At 42.1% G+C, this 20,057-nt stretch overlaps 2 pseudogenes; one reads left to right on the top strand and one right to left on the bottom strand.

Annotated features, from left to right (window-relative positions):
* Positions 1–13,803: 13,803 nt before the first annotated feature.
* On the bottom strand, positions 13,804–14,896 carry LOC105707898 (methionine adenosyltransferase 2 subunit beta-like; annotated as a pseudogene).
* Positions 14,897–17,234: 2,338 nt separating this feature from the next.
* LOC135270724 (zinc finger protein GLI2-like) lies at positions 17,235–19,000 on the top strand (annotated as a pseudogene).
* The last annotated feature ends 1,057 nt before the right edge of the window (positions 19,001–20,057 follow it).

The following is a 20,057-nucleotide window of genomic DNA, read 5'->3' as shown; positions in this document are numbered from 1 at the left end:
GGGGAGGGACAGCAGGGGGTGGGGAGTTGGGGAGAGATAGCATGGGGAGAAACGACACATACAGGTGAAGGGGAGGAAGGCAGCAAATCACACTGCCATGTATGCACCTATGCAACAATCTTGCATGTTCTTCACATGTACCCCAAAACCTAAAATGCAATTAAAAGAAGTTTGTGTGGAATAGAACCAACTAATTTCTGAGATATACACAGAATTTAAGTATTGGAAAGTTTTACTTTAAGATAGGATTATAAAAGCATTTTTTCCTGTGTAGAGCCCTATAAAATAATACCCATGTTGAGCCGGCAGAGGGCACAATTGTACAGAGGTATTGGAGAAATGCTTTTAAAGTTAAAAGGAAGTACCTCAATCTCTCAGTCATATGCTGCAGTGACACATGTCACTCACATGTAAATGATTCTGTACATCTAAAATTCAGTAATGTATGGTTTGTAGGTGATATTTCATTATTGCATTTCCAACTCTATTCCTTCACATTGTTTTTAAAGTTACTACATCTTCAACAAAATCCGAATTAGGTTAAAATTAATCTCTAAATAATTTTAATTTCAATTGGCTAAAATAATTTGAGGCCAAAAATGTGTAAGGCTTTTTTAGAGCATAATTTTACATATGTTACATTTTCTGTCCTCACAAGATATTTTATGGATCATTGACATAGAAACACAACTGCATATACTGTGCAGAATCACCCTTCTAGATTAAGAAAAAAAAAAAATCAGGTCATGTCCTTGCATATCGTCAGATTTTTCTTGGCATGGGCCTTGCACACAATGAGCTTGCATGGTAAAATGGATGAACCCCTGTCCGAGGGATGGAAGGTCTATCTTTGTCCCTTCCTGGTTGTATCACTATATCTCAGAGCTTGTCTATCTTCGTCTGTTAGTAGAGGAACAATGATGCTCACGGGGTCCTCTTTACAGATAGGAGATGTGAGTCCATGGTTTAAGAGCCATGGACATCCACTCATTCAATGCATGTGCTATATAGTACAGGAGTAACTGAAGCATAAGTAGGTGTCATGAAGTGTCCACTGGACGGTAGTCAGATTCTCTAGTTCTCCCTCTGTGAAGAGTTTGACTAAATGAATCTCTGGGTTCTTGAGCATTCAGGGAAGGGGAGTCAAGGCAAGTGAGAAGTTAAATTTCTGCTAATCTGGGGAGGAGGGATTTAATTGGTATTGCAACCTCATTTTCACCACAACCTCAACATAAATGCAAAATTAGTATTTATTCTGCATCTTTTCTTATAAAGAACCCCCAATAGGGCCGGGCGCGGTGGCTTACACCTGTAATCCCAGCACTTTGGGAGGCCGAGGCGGGTGGATCACGAGGTCAAGAGATCGAGACCATCCTGGTCAACATGGTGAAACCCCGTCTCTACTAAAAATACAAAAAATTAGCTGGGCATGGTGGCGCGTGCCTGTAATCCCAGCTACTCAGGAGGCTGAGGCAGGAGAATTGCCTGAACCCGGGAGGCGGAGGTTGCGGTGAGCTGAGATCGCGCCATTGCACTCCAGCCTGGGTAACAAGAGGGAAACCCCGTCTCAAAAAAAAAAAAAAAAAGATAATAACTTGAAGAAGAAACGAGGAAAACCCAGAATAGTAAATAAGAAGGTTAATATAGGAAAGTCTGTAAATCTATACTTGTTCTCTTTTCTAAAAGACAAAATTATAGAAAGTAATAACATAATTTACTGTTTGGTCGGTAACATAGAAAGACATAATATGCATATATAGCATCAAAAAAGGCAAAAGGATTAGAATCGCTTAAGAGTGATGTTTCTAGATCCATCTCAAATTAAGGTAGTATACATCTCAAATGGATTCTTTTTTTTTTTTTAAGTTTTACTCAGTCAACAAGCATTTATTCAGGTTTCACCATGAACCAAGCTGATAATTATATAATTATACACAGGGAGAGTGGAGAATATTGAAGGAGTGCCACTTTGTTTTCTGGCACAATTTCTAAGAGCACTGTCCAAAAACTAGAAACTGAATATATGCTTATCTCACAACTTTCTTTTTATATTTAAAAAAACATTTTCTGACCCCCTGTGTCAATTGCATCTATAAGTTCATCAGTATCTTTACTTCGAATATAATCTATAAGCTGCCGATGTGAGCGCTCCCCAGAACTATCTAATCTCCGGAGTCCTGGGATTCTGCCTGTAGATCCAGCATTAGACTTTGGCAAAGATTTTCGTCCTTCAAATAGCAGCACCAAGAGAAGGTCAACCAAATGCATAGTATCAAGCACACATCTTTCATCACCCTGCAATGCACTTTTGATTGAATGTGGAAGCTCTGACCTCAGGAGATCATGTGTTACTACCGGAGAGCCTCTGCAAAGTGTTGAGAGCAGACTTACAATTGTTGGCACCTGATTACTCAATTTGGAATCTGCAGTTGTGGAAGGAGCTCCTGTGGTGCTGTGACCTGGTTTGCGTGCTGATGATGGTCCTGATACAGTACCTCCGGCAGCAGCCATTCGAGATAACAGTTCTTCGGTTAATCCATGCTTGGCTAATGGAGCTGTGTCAACACCACGACGGGTAAATCGGTCAGCCAGTGATGCAAAGCCTCGCAGAGCTCCATCTGATACCTGATGATCTTCATGTTTTAATAAACTAGACAGAGATTCTACACAAATTTCTAAAGAAGAATCTGGAGGCTCCATTTTGCCACAGAGTCTTGATACCACAGCCATGGCACAGTGCAAGGTGTCTTTATGAACTAGATGTCCACTGTCACGAATGAAGGTAAGCACACAATTCAAACCGCCAGCCTCAAAGACTGCTCCTGACTCACGAGTACATATCAGTTCTAATACCTTTACACATTGTTCAACTAAGTCTCTGCTAGTCCTGTTGTTTAGTTCAATTACAACTAACCGATTACAAAGTGCTTTTATAGCTCCAACTACCCCAACAATCCTTCGGGTACATTCCGCAGATGCATCCGGGTAGTTGTTATGGCATGGGGTGTCACTTCTAATACATCGTCTGGAGCACTTTCATCAAGAAAAATTTTACAGAGGGCTGGTAAGAAAGTTCGAGGAGGACATGTTTCAAAACAACGATCCACGTTGCCAGACATCAAAAGCAGCATGCATAGCTGTTCAAGGGCTATTAGTTGCATGTCCCTTTCATCTCCCTGTCCCATCTGTAGCCATTCCAGCAAAGTATCTTGGTCCACATCTGCCATGGTTTTTTTTTTTTTAATTGCATTTTAGGTTTTGGGGTTGCATGGTTTTTTTAAAAGCCTCTTTGCTTAAATTTGAAAAGTAAAGGGGAAAAAGTCCTTTAAATGTCCAGGACTGATCAGCTTGGCCTTAAATGTTTTTTCCTTTACATCTGGGAGAACCAAATTTTCGCAGCGTCTTCCTCACTCGGCGCCGGGGTCTCGCTTTCCGCCAGTCGCAGGGCGTCCGGGATCCTGGTCCCAACGCAGGGCCCTTCCGACGGTCCGAGGCGCTCCCGCCTCCCCTTCCCGCAGGCTGTTACTCGGGCTTGTAGTCCCAAACTGCTCCAGTCCACTCCAGTCCAGCTCCCACCATGCTGCGGGCAGAGCCAGGCCCGGCCGCGGCCCTCGAGTTCCCGAGAAGCCGCAGGCCGCGCGGGTCGAACCGGGCAGGCGGCACAGGAAAAGCCGCGCCTCGTCCCTCCCCTTCCTCCTCGGGGACCTGGTGACAGGGAAGCAAGAGGTTCCTCCTAGCAGCCCTCAAATGGATTCTTATAAGTTAATTGTACATTATAAGCCCTATAATAAACACTAAAAAGAAACCTGAAAATGATACTAAAAAAAATCTTTAAAGAAATTAAAATGTTAAACTGGGAGGTATTATATTAATGCCAAAAAAATAATTAAGTAAATAGAAAACAGAAGACATTGACCAGGCATAGTGGCTCATACTTGTAATCCAAGCACTTTGATAAGTTGGGCATAGGAGTCACTTGAGGTCAGGAGTTTGAGACTAGCCTGGGCAACAGATCAAGGCCCTGTCTCTACAAAATGCTTTTAAAAGCTAGCCAGACACAGTGGCATGTGCCTGTAGTCTCAGCTACTAAGAAGACTGAAGCAGAAGGATTGCATTGAGCCAGGATTACACCTTTATACTCCAGTCCAAGCAACAGAATCAGAACCTGTTTCTAAAAAAATAGAAAACGGAAATAAAAGTGGCATGAGACAAACAGAAAACCTTAAAATGGCAGACATAAAACCAGCCATGTTAATAGTTCTATTAAACGGAAATGGATTAACCAATCAAAAGGCTCAGATTCTCAAACTAGATTAAATGAACACAATTCAACTATATGCCATTTACATAAGAAACTTCAGATTCAGATAAAAATAGGTTGAAAGTAAAAGTCTGTAAAATGATATCAAATGAACAGCCAATATAAGAGACCTGGGCTAGCCTCAACAAATTTTAAAAAATTAAAATCATACAAAAATTATGTCTTCCTACTACAATGGAATAAAATTAGATATCAAAAACATAGAATTTTTGACATTTACAAGTGTGTGGTACTTAAACAACTTACAACTAGGTTTATCAATGGATCAAAATCGCAAGGGAAATTAGAAAATGCTTTTTGACAAATGAAAGATAAAGATAACATATAAAAATTATGGTATGCAAATAAAACAATTCTTATAGCAATATTTATACCTGTAAAGCTATACTCTTAAAATAGAAGAAATCTCAAATAATAACCTAAGGAAAAATACCTGAAGGAATAATAGTATTAAAGTAAAAAGTACAATGACCTAAGCCTAAAGCAAGCAGATAGAAAGATTACATTAGAAATAAATTTGGCCTGGCATGGTGACTCATGCCTGTAATCCCAGCACTTTGGGAGGCTGAGGCGGGTGGATCAAGAGGTCAGGAGTTCGAGACTAGCCTGGCCAACATGGTGAAACCCTGTCTCTACTAAAAATACAAAAGTAGCTGGGCATGGTGGTACAACCTGTAAGAATGCTTGTGATTTTTGCACATTGATTTTGTATCCTGAGACTTTGCTAAAGTTGCTTATCAGATTAAGGAGTTTTGGGCCTGAGACAATGGGGTTATCTAAATACAAAATCATGTTGTCTGCAAATAGAGAAAATTTGATTTCTTCTCTTCATATTTGAATACCCTTTATTCCTTTTCTTGCCTGATTGTCCTGGCCAAAACTTCCAATACTAAGTTGAATAGGAGAGGTTAGAGAGAGCATCCTTGTCTTACACCGGTTTTTAAAGGAGATGATTCCAGCTTTTCCCCATTCAGTATGATATTGACTGTGGCTTTTTTTTTTTTTTTTTTTTTTTTTTTGAGACGGAGTTTTCCTCTTGTTACCCAGGCTGGAGTGCAATGGCGCGATCTCGGCTCACCGCAACCTCCGCTTCCTGGGTTCAGGCAATTCTCCTGCCTCAGCCTCCTGAGTAGCTGGGATTACAGGCACGCGCCACCATGCCCAGCTAATTTTTTGTATTAGTAGAGACAGGGTTTCACCATGTTGACCAGGATGGTCTCGATCTCTTGACCTCGTGATCCACCCACCTCGGCCTCCCAAAGTGCTGGGATTACAGGCTTGAGCCACCGCGCCCGGCCTTTTTTTTTTTTTTTAAATGAAGAAGAGGAAGAAAAAGGAAGAGAAAGAGAGAGAATGGGAGTATTGCTTTCTTGCCCAGGCTAGAATGCAGTTTACTAATGGGTATTGAAAACCTCTTTTATACCAATAATTATACTTGATGTAGACAGGAAGGAATAAGGGAAGAAAATAACAAACAAGCAGCCAACCAATATTTCATTTAAACCTATGAAATGCTATGCGATTACTGAGGAGTGATTTACTTCCAATTATGTAGTCACTTTTGGAATAGGTGTGAGGTGGTAATGTATGTTTTGTGTATTTGAAGTGGAGAGTTCTGTAAATGTTTATTAAGTTTACTTGTTCCGAGTCTGAGTTCAAGTCCTGGATGTCCTTGTTAATTTTCTGTCTCGTTGATCTATAAAATCGTTAGCTCTTCTTGTTACATTGATCCTTTTGCCATTATGTAAAGTCCTTCTTTGCCTCTTTTGCTCTTTGTTGCTTTAAAGTCTACTTTATCAGAGGCAAGAATTGCATCTCCTGCTTTTTGTTTATTTGTTTATTTTTACTCTCTGGTTGATAAATCTTCCTCCTTCTCTTTGAGTCTTTGTGTATCATTGCATATGAGATGGGTCTGGATGCAGCATACCGATGGGTTTTGGCTTTTTATCCAATTAGAATATATATATAGGTTTAATACTGGCATTTGATGCTAGCTGGCTGTTTTGCCCATTAGTTAGTGTAAATTTTTCATTGGGTTAATGCTCTTTGCTTATTGATATATTTTTGGAAAGGCTGATATTGGTTGTTCCTTTATATGTATAGTGCTTCTTTCAGAAACTCTTGTAAAGCAGGCCTGGTGGTGGTGAAGTCTCTAAGTACTTGTTTGTTCGCAAAAGATTTAATTTTTCCTTTGATTATAAAGCTTAGTTTGGCTGGATAGGAAATTCTGGGTTGAAAGTTCTTTTCTTTAAGGATGTTAAATATTGGTCCCCACTCTTTTCTGGCTTGTAGGGTTTCTGCTGAGAGATCTGCTGTAAGTCTGATAGGTTTCCCTTTATGGGTAACCTGACCTTTCTCTCTGGCTGCCCTTAGTATTTTCTCCTTCATTTCAACCCTAATAAATCTGGCGATTATGTGCCTTGGGGTTGGTCTTCTTGAAGAATATCTTTGTGGTGTTCTCTGTATTACCTGGAATTGAATATTACCCTGCCTTGCCAGGTTGGGAAAGTTTTCCTGAATGATATCCTGAAGAGTATTTTTCAACTTGGATTCATTCTCTTCGTCACATTCAGGTACACCTATCAAATGTAAATTAGGTCTTTTCACATAGTCCCATATTTCCTGGAGACTTTGCTCATTCCTTTTCATCCTTTTTTCTCCATTCTTGTCTTCTCGTTTCATTTCACTGAGCTGGTCCTCGACTTCTGATATCCTTTCTTCTGCTTGATCAATTCGACTGTTTAAACTTGTGCATGCTTCGTGAAGTTCTCGTGTTGTGTTTTTTGGCTCCATCAATTCACTTATATTCTTCTCTAAATTGTCCGTTCTTGTTAACATTTCGTCAAACCTTTTTTCAAGGTTCTTAGTTTCTTTACATTGGGTTAGAACAAGTTCTTTTAATTCACAGAAGTTTCTTATCACCCCCATTTTGAAACCTGCTTCTGTTATTGGAACACACTCATAATCTATTAAGCCTTGTTCCGTTACTGATGAGGAATTGTGATCCCCTGTAGAGGGAGAGGCATTCTGATTTTGAGTATTCTCTGCCTTTTTACACTGGTTTCTTCCCTTCGTTATATATTTATCCATCTGTTGTCTTTGTAATTACCGACTTTCTAACTAGGTCTCTGAGCTGACGTCCAACTTGTTGATTCCCAGCACCAAAATCTGAGCAATCCACTGCGCCGGCCAAAATAGCGGTGTTAAGATTGATGGTGCTTTTCTGCCTGGGAATCTCCGGACTCTGCACCAAGAACTGGCACGCTGAGGTGCCAGCAAAACCGCCACGCCGGCCACATGAGTCGCCCTGGCGACCCGTGGGGCTCCTCTCCTGGGAATCTCCGAGTCTGTGAGCAACAAATATTCGTCTGAAAGTGTGGTGTCCTCTCGTTCTCTGCACTTTCAGTGGGAATTACGAGCCCGAGCTGCTAGTGATCAGCCATCTTGGATCTCTCTCCTTGACTGTGGCTTTGTCATAAATAGCTCTTATTATTTTGAGACACATTCAATCAATACCTAGTTTATTGAGAGTTTTTAACATAAAGGGATATTGAATTTTATCAAAGGCCTTTTCTGCATCTATTGAGATAATCATATGGTTTTTGTCATTTGTTCTGTTTATGTGATGGATTGCACTTATTGATTTGTATATGTTGGACTAGATTTGCATCCCAGGAACGAGGCCGATGTGATTGTGATGTATGTTTTTTAATGTTCTGCTGGGTTTGGTTTGCCAGTATGTTATTGAGAATTTTCGCATCAATGTTCATTAGTGATATTGACCTGAAGTTTTTTGCTGTTGTTGTTGTGTCTCTGCCAGGTTTTGGTATCAGGATGATTATGAACTCATAAAACAACCCAAAACCATAAAAACCCTAGAAGAAAACCTAATAGATACCATTCAGAGCATAGGCATGGGTGAAGACTTCATGACAAAAATGCCGAAAGCTATTGCAACAAAAGCCAAAATTGACCAATGGGATCTCAAAAAACTAAAGAGCTTCTGCACAGCAAAATAAACAATCATCAGAGTGAGCAGCCAACCTACAGAATGGGAGACAATATTTGCAATCTACTCTTCTGACAAAGGTCTAACATCCAGAATCTAAAAGGAACTTAAATAAATTTACAAGAATAAAACAAACAATCCCATTCAAAATGTGGGTAAAGAATATGAACAGAAACTTCTCAAAAGAAGACATTATGGGGTCAAAAAAATATGAAAAAAGCTCAACATCACTGATCATAAGAAAAACACAAATCAAAACCACAATGAGATACCATCTCATGCCAGTCAAAATGATAATTATTAAAAAGTCAAGAAACTATAGATGCTAGTGAGGCTGTGGAGACAGAGGAATGCTTTTACACTCTTGGTGGGAATGTAAATTAGTTCAACCATTGTGGAAGACAGTGTGGTGACTCCTCAAGGATCTAAAACCAGAAATACCATTTGACCTAGCAATCCCATTACTGGGTATATACCCAAAGGAATATAAATCATTCTAATATAAAGACACATGCACATGTATGTTTATTCCAGCACTATTCACAATAGTGAAGATATGCAAAAAACTCAAATGCCCATCAATGATAGGCTGGATAAAGAAAATATGGTACATATATACCATGGAATACTATGTAGCTATAAAAAGGAATGAGATCATGTCTTTTTCAGGGACATAAATGAAGCTAGAAGCCATCATCCTCAGCAAACTAACACAGGAACAGAAAACCAAACACTGCATGTTCTCACTCATAAGCGGGAGTTGAGCAATGAGAACACATGGACACAAGGAAGGAAACAACACATACCAGGGTGAGTTGGGGGATGGGAGGCACAGGAAGGGAGACCATTAGGACGAATGGCTAATGCACATGGGCTTAAAACCTAGATGACAGGTTGATAGGTATAGCAGTCCACCATGGCACACTTATACCTATGGAACAAACCTACACATTCTGCACTTGTATCCTCAAACTTAAAGTAAAATAAACAAAAAACAAAAACAATGAAAACATAAGCCACAGATGAAAAGAATATACTTAACAAAAGACATATCAGATAAAGGACTATGAGCCAAAATAGATAAAAACTCTTAAAACTCAACAATAAGAAAATGAATTACCTGATTAAAAAATGGGCCCAAGATCTGAACAGATACCTTATTAAGAAGATGTACAAATGGAAAATAACCTTATGAACATATGATCAATATAATGTCATTAGGAAATTTTACATTAAAACATGCTATTACAGAAAAACCAACTACCATATATTCTCACTTATAAATGGGAACTAAGCTATGAGTACACAAAGGCATACAGGGTGTTATACAGGACTTTGGAGACTCAGAAGGGGAAGAATAGGAGAGGGGTGTGGAATGAAAAACTACGCATTGGGTGCAACGTACACTACTTCGGTGATTGATGAGTGTACTAAAATCTCAGAATTTGCCACCGTATAATTAATCCAGTGACCAAAAACCATTTATACTCCAAAATCTATTGAAATTTTAAATTTTCTTTTAAAACATATCATTACACACCAACTAGAAATGTCAAAATTCAAAATATGAACAGCACACAACCCCAAATGCTGATAAAGATGTGGAGTATTAGGACTTTCATACTTTGCTGATTGAAATGCAGAATGGCACGGCCACTTGGAAAATACGTTAACAGTTTCTTACAAAACTAAACACATTCTTACCATATAATCCAGTAATTCCACTTCTTGGTCTTTATCCAAATAACACAAAAGCCTGCTCATGAATGTTTATGTCAGCTTTATTCATAATTGACAAAACTTGGAAGAAACCAAGATGTCCTTTAGTAGGTGAATGGATAAATAAACTGTGGTACATTCAGACAATGGAATATTCTTTTTTTTTTTTCATTGTGAAATAGTATTTATTAAAAACATGGTTTATATTTCAGCTCAGTCAAGCATGTCTGAGTAATTCAAGGTACAAATAAGGCAATTACTTATTCAATGAAACAAAACCAATTGTTTTCTATCCCTAGGGAAATAGTTGTTTTTTAAAAAAATAACCAATTGCATTTAATTCCAGAAAAAAAACTAAAAATATGACAAGAATGTAAGAAGAAAAAAAGTATGCATAATCTACCTTTTAGGAAAAAAAAAACAAGTTTGTGAAACTACTAAACTTTGCTTAGAGGAGAAACACTGCATGGTTTTCTTCCTTTATGAGAGTTTAAAACATATATGGTGTATTAGCTTCTACAGATGCCATAACAAATGACCATAAATTCAGTGGTTAAACAGCACAAATCTATTATCTTACAGTTTTGAAGTCCAGCAATCCAGAATGAGTCTCATTGCGCTAAAGTCAAGGGCAGGGCTACATTCCTGCTGGAGTCTACTGGGCAGAATTTATTTCTTTGTCCTCCCCAGGTTAGTCTTGAGAACATCTACATTCCTCCATTTGTGGCCCCCTTCCTCCATCTTTAAAGTTAGTGGAGTTCTGGAATCACATCACTCAGACATTTTACATAGTCACATTTTCCTCTGACTCTGACTCCTCTTCTGACTCCCTCTTCCACTCTAAAGATCCTTGTGATTACATTGGTCTTCCCCAAATAATCCAGTATTATTTTACCTAGTTAAGATGAGTTTAATTCCATCTGCAAACTTGATTCATTTTTGACACTGATAATGGTTTCACTCTGTCCCCACCGAAATCTCATCTTGTAGTTCCCATAATCCCCATGTGTTGTGGGAAAGGAACCAGTGGGAGGTGATTGAATCATGAGGGCAGTTACCTCCATCCTGTTCTTGTGATAGTGAGTAAGTTCTCATGAGTCCTGATGGTTTTATAAGGGGCTTCCCCCTTCACTCAGTTTTCATTCTTCTCTCTCCTGCCACCAAGAGGTATACACTCCTAGAAGGATGTGTTTGGCACTCTCTCTGCCATGACTGTAAGTTTCCTGAGGCTTCTGCAGCCATGCTGAACTATGAATCAATTAAACCTCTTTCCTTTATAAATTACCCAGTTATGGGTATGTCTTTTTTTTTTTTTTTTTTGAGACGGAGTTTCACTCCTTACCCAGGCTGAAGTGCAATGGTGCGATCTCGGCTCACCGCAACCTCCGCCTCCTGGGTTCAAGCAATTTTCCTGCCTCAGACTCCCGAATAGCTGGGACTACAGGCGCACGCCACCATGCCCAGCTAATTTGGGGGCCGCGCCGGGGCCCGGCGGCCTCTCAGGGCCGCGTCCTCCGGTGGCGGCGGCGGCTGCTCCGGAGCCCCATGTCCGTCGGTCCGTCCTCGCCTCTCCCCGGGGCCCAGGGCCCGGGGCCAGGGGGTCGGGCCGCCCCCCCCGCCTCGCCGCCTCACCGGGCGGCCATGGCCCCTTCCCCTCCCTTCTTGTCCCGTCGCCGCCTCCTCCTCCTCACCTCACCCCGCCCGCCGTCCGCGCGCCCGTCCCCCCGCCCCCCACTCCAGCCCGCCTCTCCCGGGCGGGGGGTGCGGCGCGAGCCCGGAGCGCGCGCGCGTGCCGCGACCGGAGGATGGATGGATGGAGCGAGCGAGAACGCGAGCGTGCGCGCGCGCGCCCCTCTCCCCCTCCCTCCGCGCGGGCGCGAGGCCAAGCGCGAGCGCGCTCCAACCTCCTCCTCTTCCTCCTCCCGCCCCTCCCCAACACCCCGCCCTCGCCCTCCCTTCCTCTTCCTTCTTTCGCTTTCGCGCGCCCAGCGACTGCTCGCGCCTGCTAGAAGGGCCCGAGCGCGTGCATCTCGGAATATTCTTCATCACTAAAATGAAATAAGTTATCAAGCTATGAAAAGGCATGGAGGACCCTTAAAATGCATATTTTAAGTAATTAACTGAAGATTTAAATGAAAAGTCTGCATATTAAAAATAAATGAGGTGCAAAAATATATTCTTGAGATTCAAAACTATAAAATCTCACATAATTTTTTGAAATAATTCTGGATCCCTTTTTTTGGGGGGAGGGGACAGAGTCTTGCTCTGTCTCCAGGCTGGACTGCAGTGGCACGATCTCAGCTCACTGCAACCTTCACCTCCCAGGTTCAAGTGATTCTCCTGCCTCAGCCTCATGAGTAGCTGGGACTATAGGCATGTACCATCATGCCTGGCTAATTTTTGAAAATTTTTTTTTAGTAGAGATGGGGTTTCGCCATGTTGGCCAGGATAGTCTTGATATCCTAAGGTCACGATCTGCCTGCCGCGGCCTCCCAAAGTGCTGGGATTACAGGCGTCAGCCACTGCACCTGGACTGGAGCCTTTTCTTATAGATGTTTAAAATGTGTTTGCTTACATGCCTTTAATGAATACATGCCCCGAATTTGTATGTTCATTATCCAATTCTTTTGAAAGTTAATATTAAATGCCTATACATAAAAAATTCATAAATCAAGCACTTATTGCTTGTCAGCTAATGTGCTAGGTACTGGAGAATAAAGATATCAGTAAAAGCTGCAACTGCCTCAAAGGATTTTATATTTACAATACAGGCTAAGCTTCAACATAGAGAAAAAGTGTATGATGACAAGGCTTAGAAGTCTCCAGAACTACATCTGATTGAACAGAAAGGGAACAAATTGACAAGACAAAGGTGAAAATTAAGGTAGTTTTTCTGATTGAGCATTGCCTATGGTAGTGGTAAGTCAAACACAAAGTGATTTCTGTGTGTATTCTACATGCATTTTATCATTAGAACCTCTTATCACACTTTTTTTTACATGCCAGCAGGACATATTGATTATTCATAAATGGTCAAAGGACTTACAAGGCCTCTTATTATGAGTATAACCACACATATGAAATATCACTTAGCAACATGGAATGAAGAGGACAGGTATATATTTATATTAAAAAGATACACATTTGCATTCAATGTTTGCCTACAAAAAAAATACATGTACACACACTCTTTCAAATGCTCCCTATAAACTACTATAAAAGCAGGAGGCATCAAGCCATAGAAGTTCCAATATACATAACATGTTGAAATATCTCAAGCATAAAAACTGTACGTAACTTGCAAAAATAAAGTTCCTTTCTTCAAACATTTTGATCTGAGTTCAAGCAAAGCAAATAATGAACACCAATGATTTTTATACTATTTCACACAATTTAAAATAATCAACATGAAAAGGTCAACAGCTTCAAAACTCCTGAAAATATGGAGGTTATGAGAATGAACAATGCATTTCATATGAAAAGTATACAGCAGATCTGCTTCATCCTGGCTCTCAGATTTAAGGATCATAATTTACTATACTCAAACCACAAGTTTAGTCAGAACAAACAAAATGATAAAAAGAAAAATTACTGCAAACAGGGCATCATTGCCCTTTAGTTTCTTTAGATAATTTCACTAGTGCAAGCACATTATTTTCCCGAAAGATCTTAAGAGTCACAATTAAAGTACTCATGCAAAACTATTTCCTTTGTTCTTTAAAAAGTGCCACATACTATGCTTTTCATTTAAAAAAAAAACACAAATAAACTAATGAAAAACTGTTTGTCTCCATCTCTTATCGACGAGGAAGGGCCAAAGTGATTATTTGATTCCAATTTGAAATGGTGTTCACTGGCCAATGCCCAAGGTCTATAATTTGGAGCAGTCAAGCTGAGCATTTCTTGGACGTTGTGCTCCTAGGACAGGGCTGTCAGTAATAGGTCTTAAGTGACTGCTGGGGAGGTTGAAGGCATCTGCAATTGCACATGCCATTTCATACTTAGTCATCTGTTCATTGCCAGACCAGTGAAAGGTTCCCTTAATTGATGGATCCAGCATTCTCTTCTCCGCTAGCTGCCGGCACACAGTGGCCACATCTCTGACGTGTGTGGGGAACCTCTGCTGTCAGTGACCCGTGTTTGCTGACTTGTTGCTGAACTGCACTTTATCAAACATAACAGTCACAGCACTTTCATTAAGCTTTTCAACTTCCCCATACAGAATAGGAATCCTCAAAACAGCAGCTCCTAGATTGTTCTCCAGGACAGCCTTCTCTCCATCTAATTTTATTTTGCCATACAAATTTAGTGGAGTTGGTATGTCTTCCTCTCCGTAAGGTGGATTTGTTCCAGCAAATACGTAATCTGAGCTAATGTAGATGAGAAATGCTCCAACAGCAGCTGCTTCCTTTGCTAAATTCCCAGAAGCATCCACATTAAGTTGAGAGGCAGCATCTGGCTGATTTTCTACAACATCTGGTCTTTTCTCTGCTGCACAGTGTACTATAACATGGGGCTGAAAATCATGAATGATGTGATGAACTGCATTAGAATCCAATAGGTTAAGCTGTTCAAATTTTGGTCTTGCTCTTCTAAAACCACAGCCAACAGCATGCCAATTATTCTGCTGAAATTCTTTGTGTACAGCTCTGCCAAGAAGCCCAGTGGCACCAGTAGCCAGAACCCTCCTATTGGGGATGTTAACTTCCTCCTCCACCAGCCGGCAGCTCCCGGGAACAAAGTGTATAGAGAGCTCTTTCTCCCGCCCCACCATGCCCGCCGTCTTCACACTGCAGCCTCAGCGGCCACCAACTCCTCCAGCCCAGGATCGACGCGGGCCGCAACTCCTCTTATCACACTTTTGTGTCAGCTTTGATTGTTATCCCTCTTTGAAAACAAAGAATAAGAACAAAAGAAGAATCATATTCTTCTCCCAAAGTTACCCAGAGATAGTAAAATTTCTGAGGCAAGGACTTAGAGACCTCAAATCTGACTTCATGGAGCTGTTTCTCCACACAAGCTTTCCCTAGACTAACGAGTAGTACAATTGATTCCACACTCTCTCGAAACCTTAGTCCTTCAACAGCTGCAAACACACTGCTCTGCAAATCCCTTAAATATCTAGTTAAATTAGATTTTTTTTCTTTTTATGCCAGCAATGACTTCTGAAAGGAAAACAGACACCCTGGTTCTTCTATGCGATCAGAAAAAAATAGATATCATATAATAAAAAGCAACAGATGATATAATTTCTGTGATCTCACATCATACAAAGTTGAAACATATATGAAAAATGTATTAAAACCATATGATTGAACATTCACATAAAGGACCAAAGACCAAAGTTTAGAAAATAAATTTCAAAATCCTATTTCTGCTCATATATCTAAGCTTTTTCTCTTGATCATAAACACTACATAGAGAAGGCAACTTTGCTCTTAATGATACCTGAGTATTGAAAATTGTTTTCCCTAAAATAGCTTCTACCATACATGCATTCATTCTTTCAGTCATTCATTCACTCAATATCAATCTAATACCTAGAATGTTTCAGATCTTGGAAGTGTAATAACTTAAGAACAATAACTTATAATTGAGAAAAGAAATACCAAATATTGGTGATGAAGTTGATTTTTACCTAATTTCTACTTTTGAATTTATATACCATTAATAATTTATGAAATACATGAAATAGAATAGTCTATAACTTTTACTTGTGAATTTCTAACATCCATCAATTTCTGGCCCACCTCTTTGTCTAATAAGTATTTGGCTAATGATCAAATGGGAAATAGAATTTGGTAAAGGTGTCCAAATAGGGAAAGGAAGGTGTTTACAGGGAGGACAACATGAGAGCCCAGCACTTTATTTCCCCACTACACAATAGCAGGTGTTTCCTTAAGGCCTCACACCACCACTAGAGAGCAACAGTTCACATGTGAACTGAAGGTCTAACTACAGGAGCCCTTGCTGGAATGCAAAACAGGAAGGTGTGAGGCGGGGACTTTGCGTCAGAAATTGACCTGAGGGGTTCATTTACTCTAGGCAGTTATCTGAAACACAAAATCAAGTGATGTGCTTTAATTCGCTGGCCCTGGGGCCTCTATTATTTAACCTGATTCTTTTTTTGAGTCATGAAAAACAATTACTCTAACTATTTTTAAAAAAATATTTTTAAGCATCTGTGCGGATCTGGTAATTGTGCTCAGTATTATCTATTATTATCTGCCTGCATTCACCATCTGTTATACAGCAGAAATAATGAACAGTTTCAGCTTCTAAAATTTTTAAAAAATTTTCTAGGATTTTCTAGGATTTTTTCCCCAGAAAACATTGAAATGATTAGAATCATATAAATTAAAGTAATTTTGATTTAGAATATCACCCTACTATTAAATACCTAATAAGACAATTGAATATGCATTTCAAGTTTATGAATGCAAATAAACATATATATTATTGATTAGGCATTCTCTTGTATTAAAGTCAAATGTCCTCAAGCTGGAAAAGAAATCAGAGTTTCTTTTTCTCAGCTTTATTATATGAAAAGTTTATATGCCACAAATAGACTAATTTGATTGCTTTACAAACATATTGCCTTTTTAAAATACAAAGTGAAATAACTTGCAAAAGGAACTTGAAAACTGTCAATGTCAATCTGTTCTAGCACACCATATGCCAAATCTTCAATAGAACTGAAAATTCCAGCATTACTGTAAAATCATTTCTTTTCTTTCTTTCTTTAAGAAATAAAAAGCAGAGTTAGTAACTTAGTCTGTTAGGAATTGTGCCAAAGTAAGTTCCACTAAGATTTGTGTAAACATTCTAAGTGATGTTTATTTTTTTTCTGAGAATTCTGTCCTAAATGATGCTTACTTCCTGTGTAACACTTACTAAGTAAACAATATGCGGAGGAACCGCGGGAGGAGCCAAAGGAAAGAGCGCGGGCAGCGCGGCGCGCCGAAACCTCGGGGAGCCGCCCGCTCGCCGGCGGTAGGGGCTGCGGGGCGCCCGCCAGCCTCTCGGTCCCCTCTCCCGCCTGGCCCGCCCCGCCCCGGCTGGCCGGAGCCCCGGCACCAGGCAGCCCGCCGAGGGTCGCCGCGCCAGCCAAGGTGGGATGGGGGCCCACAGCCACCGCCCGGAGCCCGAGAGGCCACCTGCGTGCTCGAGGCAAACTTTTGTCTCCCTCGGGTAACCACCCAGGACGATGAGCGGCTGAGATGGAGACATCTGCCTCAGCCACTGCCTCCGAGAAGCAAGAAGCCAAAAGTGGGATCCTGGAGGCCGCTGGCTTCCCCGACCCGGGCAAAAAGGCCTCCCCTCTGGTGGTGGCCGCAGCGGCAGCAGCGGTGGATGCCCAAGGAGTGCCGCAGCACCTCTTGCCACCGTTCCATGCGCCCCTACGCATTGACATGAGACACCAGGAGGGAAGGTACCATTACGAGCCTCATTCTGTCCACGGCGTGCACGGGCCCCCCACTCTGAGCGGCAGCCCTGTCATCTCTGACATCTCCTTGATCCGGCTTTCCCCACACCCGACTGGCCCTGGGGATTCCCCCTTCAACGCCCCCCACCCATATGTGAACCCCCACATGGAGCACTACCTCCGTTCCGTGCACAGCAGCCCCACGCTCTCCATGATCTCTGCAGCCAGGGGCCTCAGCCCCGCTGACGTGGCCCAGGAGCCCCTTAAGGAGAGGGGTCTGTTTGGCCTCCCTGCTCCAGGCGCCACCCCCTCAGACTATTACCACCAGATGACCCTCGTGGCTGGCCACCCCGCACCTTACGGGGACCTGCTGATGCAGAGCGGGGGTGCTGCCAGCGCACCCCATCTCCACGACTACCTCAACCCAGTGGACGTGTCCGTTTCTCCAGCCCTCGGGTGACACCCCGCCTGAGCCGCAAGCGGGCGCTGTCCATCTCCCCGCTCTCATACGCCAGCCTGGACTTGCAGCGGATGATCCGCACCTCACCCAACTCGCTGGTGGCCTACATCAACAATTCCCGCAGCAGCTCGGCAGCCAGCGGCTCCTATGGGCACCTGTCGGCGGGCACCCTCAGCCCAGCCTTCACCTTCCTCCACCCCATCAACCCCATGGCTTACCAGCAGATTCTGAGCCAGCAGAGGGGTCTGGGGTCAGCCTTTGGACACCCATCACCCCTGATCCAGCCCTCACCCACCTTCCTGGCTCAGCAGCCCATGGCCCTCACCTCCGTCAATGCCACGCCCACCCAGCTCAGCAGCAGCAGCAACTGTCTGAGTCACGCCAACCAGAGCTAGCAGAGCAGTGAGTTGGCTGGGAGCAGCACCGTCAACCCCGCCGCCATTCACAAGCGCAGCAAGGTCAAGACTGAGCCTGAGGGCCTGCGGCCGGCCTCCCCTCTGGCACTGACGCAGGAGCAGCTGGCTGACCTCAAGGAAGACCTGGACAGGGATGACTGCAAGCAGGAGGCTGAGGTGGTCATCTATGAGACCAACTGCCACTGGGAAGACTGCACTAAGCAGTACGACACCCAGGAGCAGCTGGTGCACCACATCAACAACGAGCACATCCACGGGGAGAAAAAGGAGTTCGTGTGCCGCTGGCAGGCCTGCCCGCGGGAGCAGAAGCCCTTCAAGGCACAGTAAATGCTGGTGGTGCACATGCGGCGGCACACGGGCGAGAAGCCCCACAAGTGCACGTTCGAGGGCTGCTCGAAGGCCTACTCACGCCTGGAGAACCTGAAGACGCACCTGCGCTCCCACACCGGGGAGAAGCCGTACGTGTGTGAGCACGAGGGCTGCAACAAGGCCTTTTCCAACGCCTCGGACCGCGCCAAGCACCAGAACCGCACGCACTCCAATGAGGTACCCCCGAGGGGCACACACTGGGCATGCACACGGGGGCCCCACCAACACCCCATGGCTCGTAGGCATCTGCAGGCCAGTAGATAGCCGGGTGCCTGGTGTCCCTCCCCTACCCCTGACCGGCTGCACACCCTCAGACACAGACCAAGACTCAGACCTGGACAGACCAGTCTCTCTGAGCCACATCCTCTCCTCTAAAAGATGCCCCATGAGGTCCCATGCTGTACTGACCCTCTCTGTGCCTCCATTTCCTTATCTCTATAATAAATATAATAGTGCCCTCCTCAAAAAAAAAAAAAAGAAAGAAAGAAAACAATATGCAACACATCCTTTAGCTCAAGTTATAATGGAGTTATTACAGCTCATTAAAGCCAGTCCTTGCTACCCAAGATTAGATGGATAAAAGGCTGATCACTGGCCCCTGCCTTTTGAAAGTTACCTAATTGTAAACCAAAGCATGTATTAGATTGGTATAAAAGTAACTGCAGTTTTTGCCATAATTTCTGTGGTGAAATGAATAGGTCTGCTCTCCGCAAAAATGTGGTTGGAATACTTGTAAAACAAAGAAGAAAAAATTATTCACAGAGATCTAAAATCCTGAAACCAGCTCAAGTAATATCTGAATGTCTTTATATTGTTTTGAATTGAATAAAATGAGAAGTGAAAACAAAAAGAAAAAAAAAGATGTCATTTCTAATTTATTCTGTGTCCTGGAAATAAATTTTCTCTCATTTTTTTCTGTAAAATAAAATTCATATACACAGACACACACACACAGGGGAGGAAATTAACAAAATATCTCTAACCAGTGAGTATAAAATTTTAGTGCAGCATCATGAAAATAATTCATCATAAATCCTCCACTCACAAATCAGATTACATAGGAAACTACAAATTATAGTTACAATTATGACTACTTTGAAGAAAACATGAAACAAAGAACAACCCTTATGCATAATTCACATGAAGAGATTGATAGTGGTAGAGTCGGCAGAAGTATTACAAGTGGTGAAAATGGTGATGTTGATATCAGTGGTATTAATGATACTACTTCTCTAGCAACCAAAGGAAGAAAGTATATAAATGGGAAGATGAGATTTTAACATTTTAAATTCAAAATGTCTGCTTGACACTGAAGTAGAGAGGGTGACTAAGCAGTT

Source organism: Aotus nancymaae, unplaced genomic scaffold (genome assembly GCF_030222135.1).
Source record: "Aotus nancymaae isolate 86718 unplaced genomic scaffold, 86718_ANA_hifiasm-v0.15.2.pri h1tg000065l, whole genome shotgun sequence".
NCBI lineage: Eukaryota > Metazoa > Chordata > Mammalia > Primates > Aotidae > Aotus > Aotus nancymaae.
The sequence above is the reverse complement of the archived record's forward strand: the minus strand, read 5'-3'. Positions and strand labels throughout refer to the sequence as shown.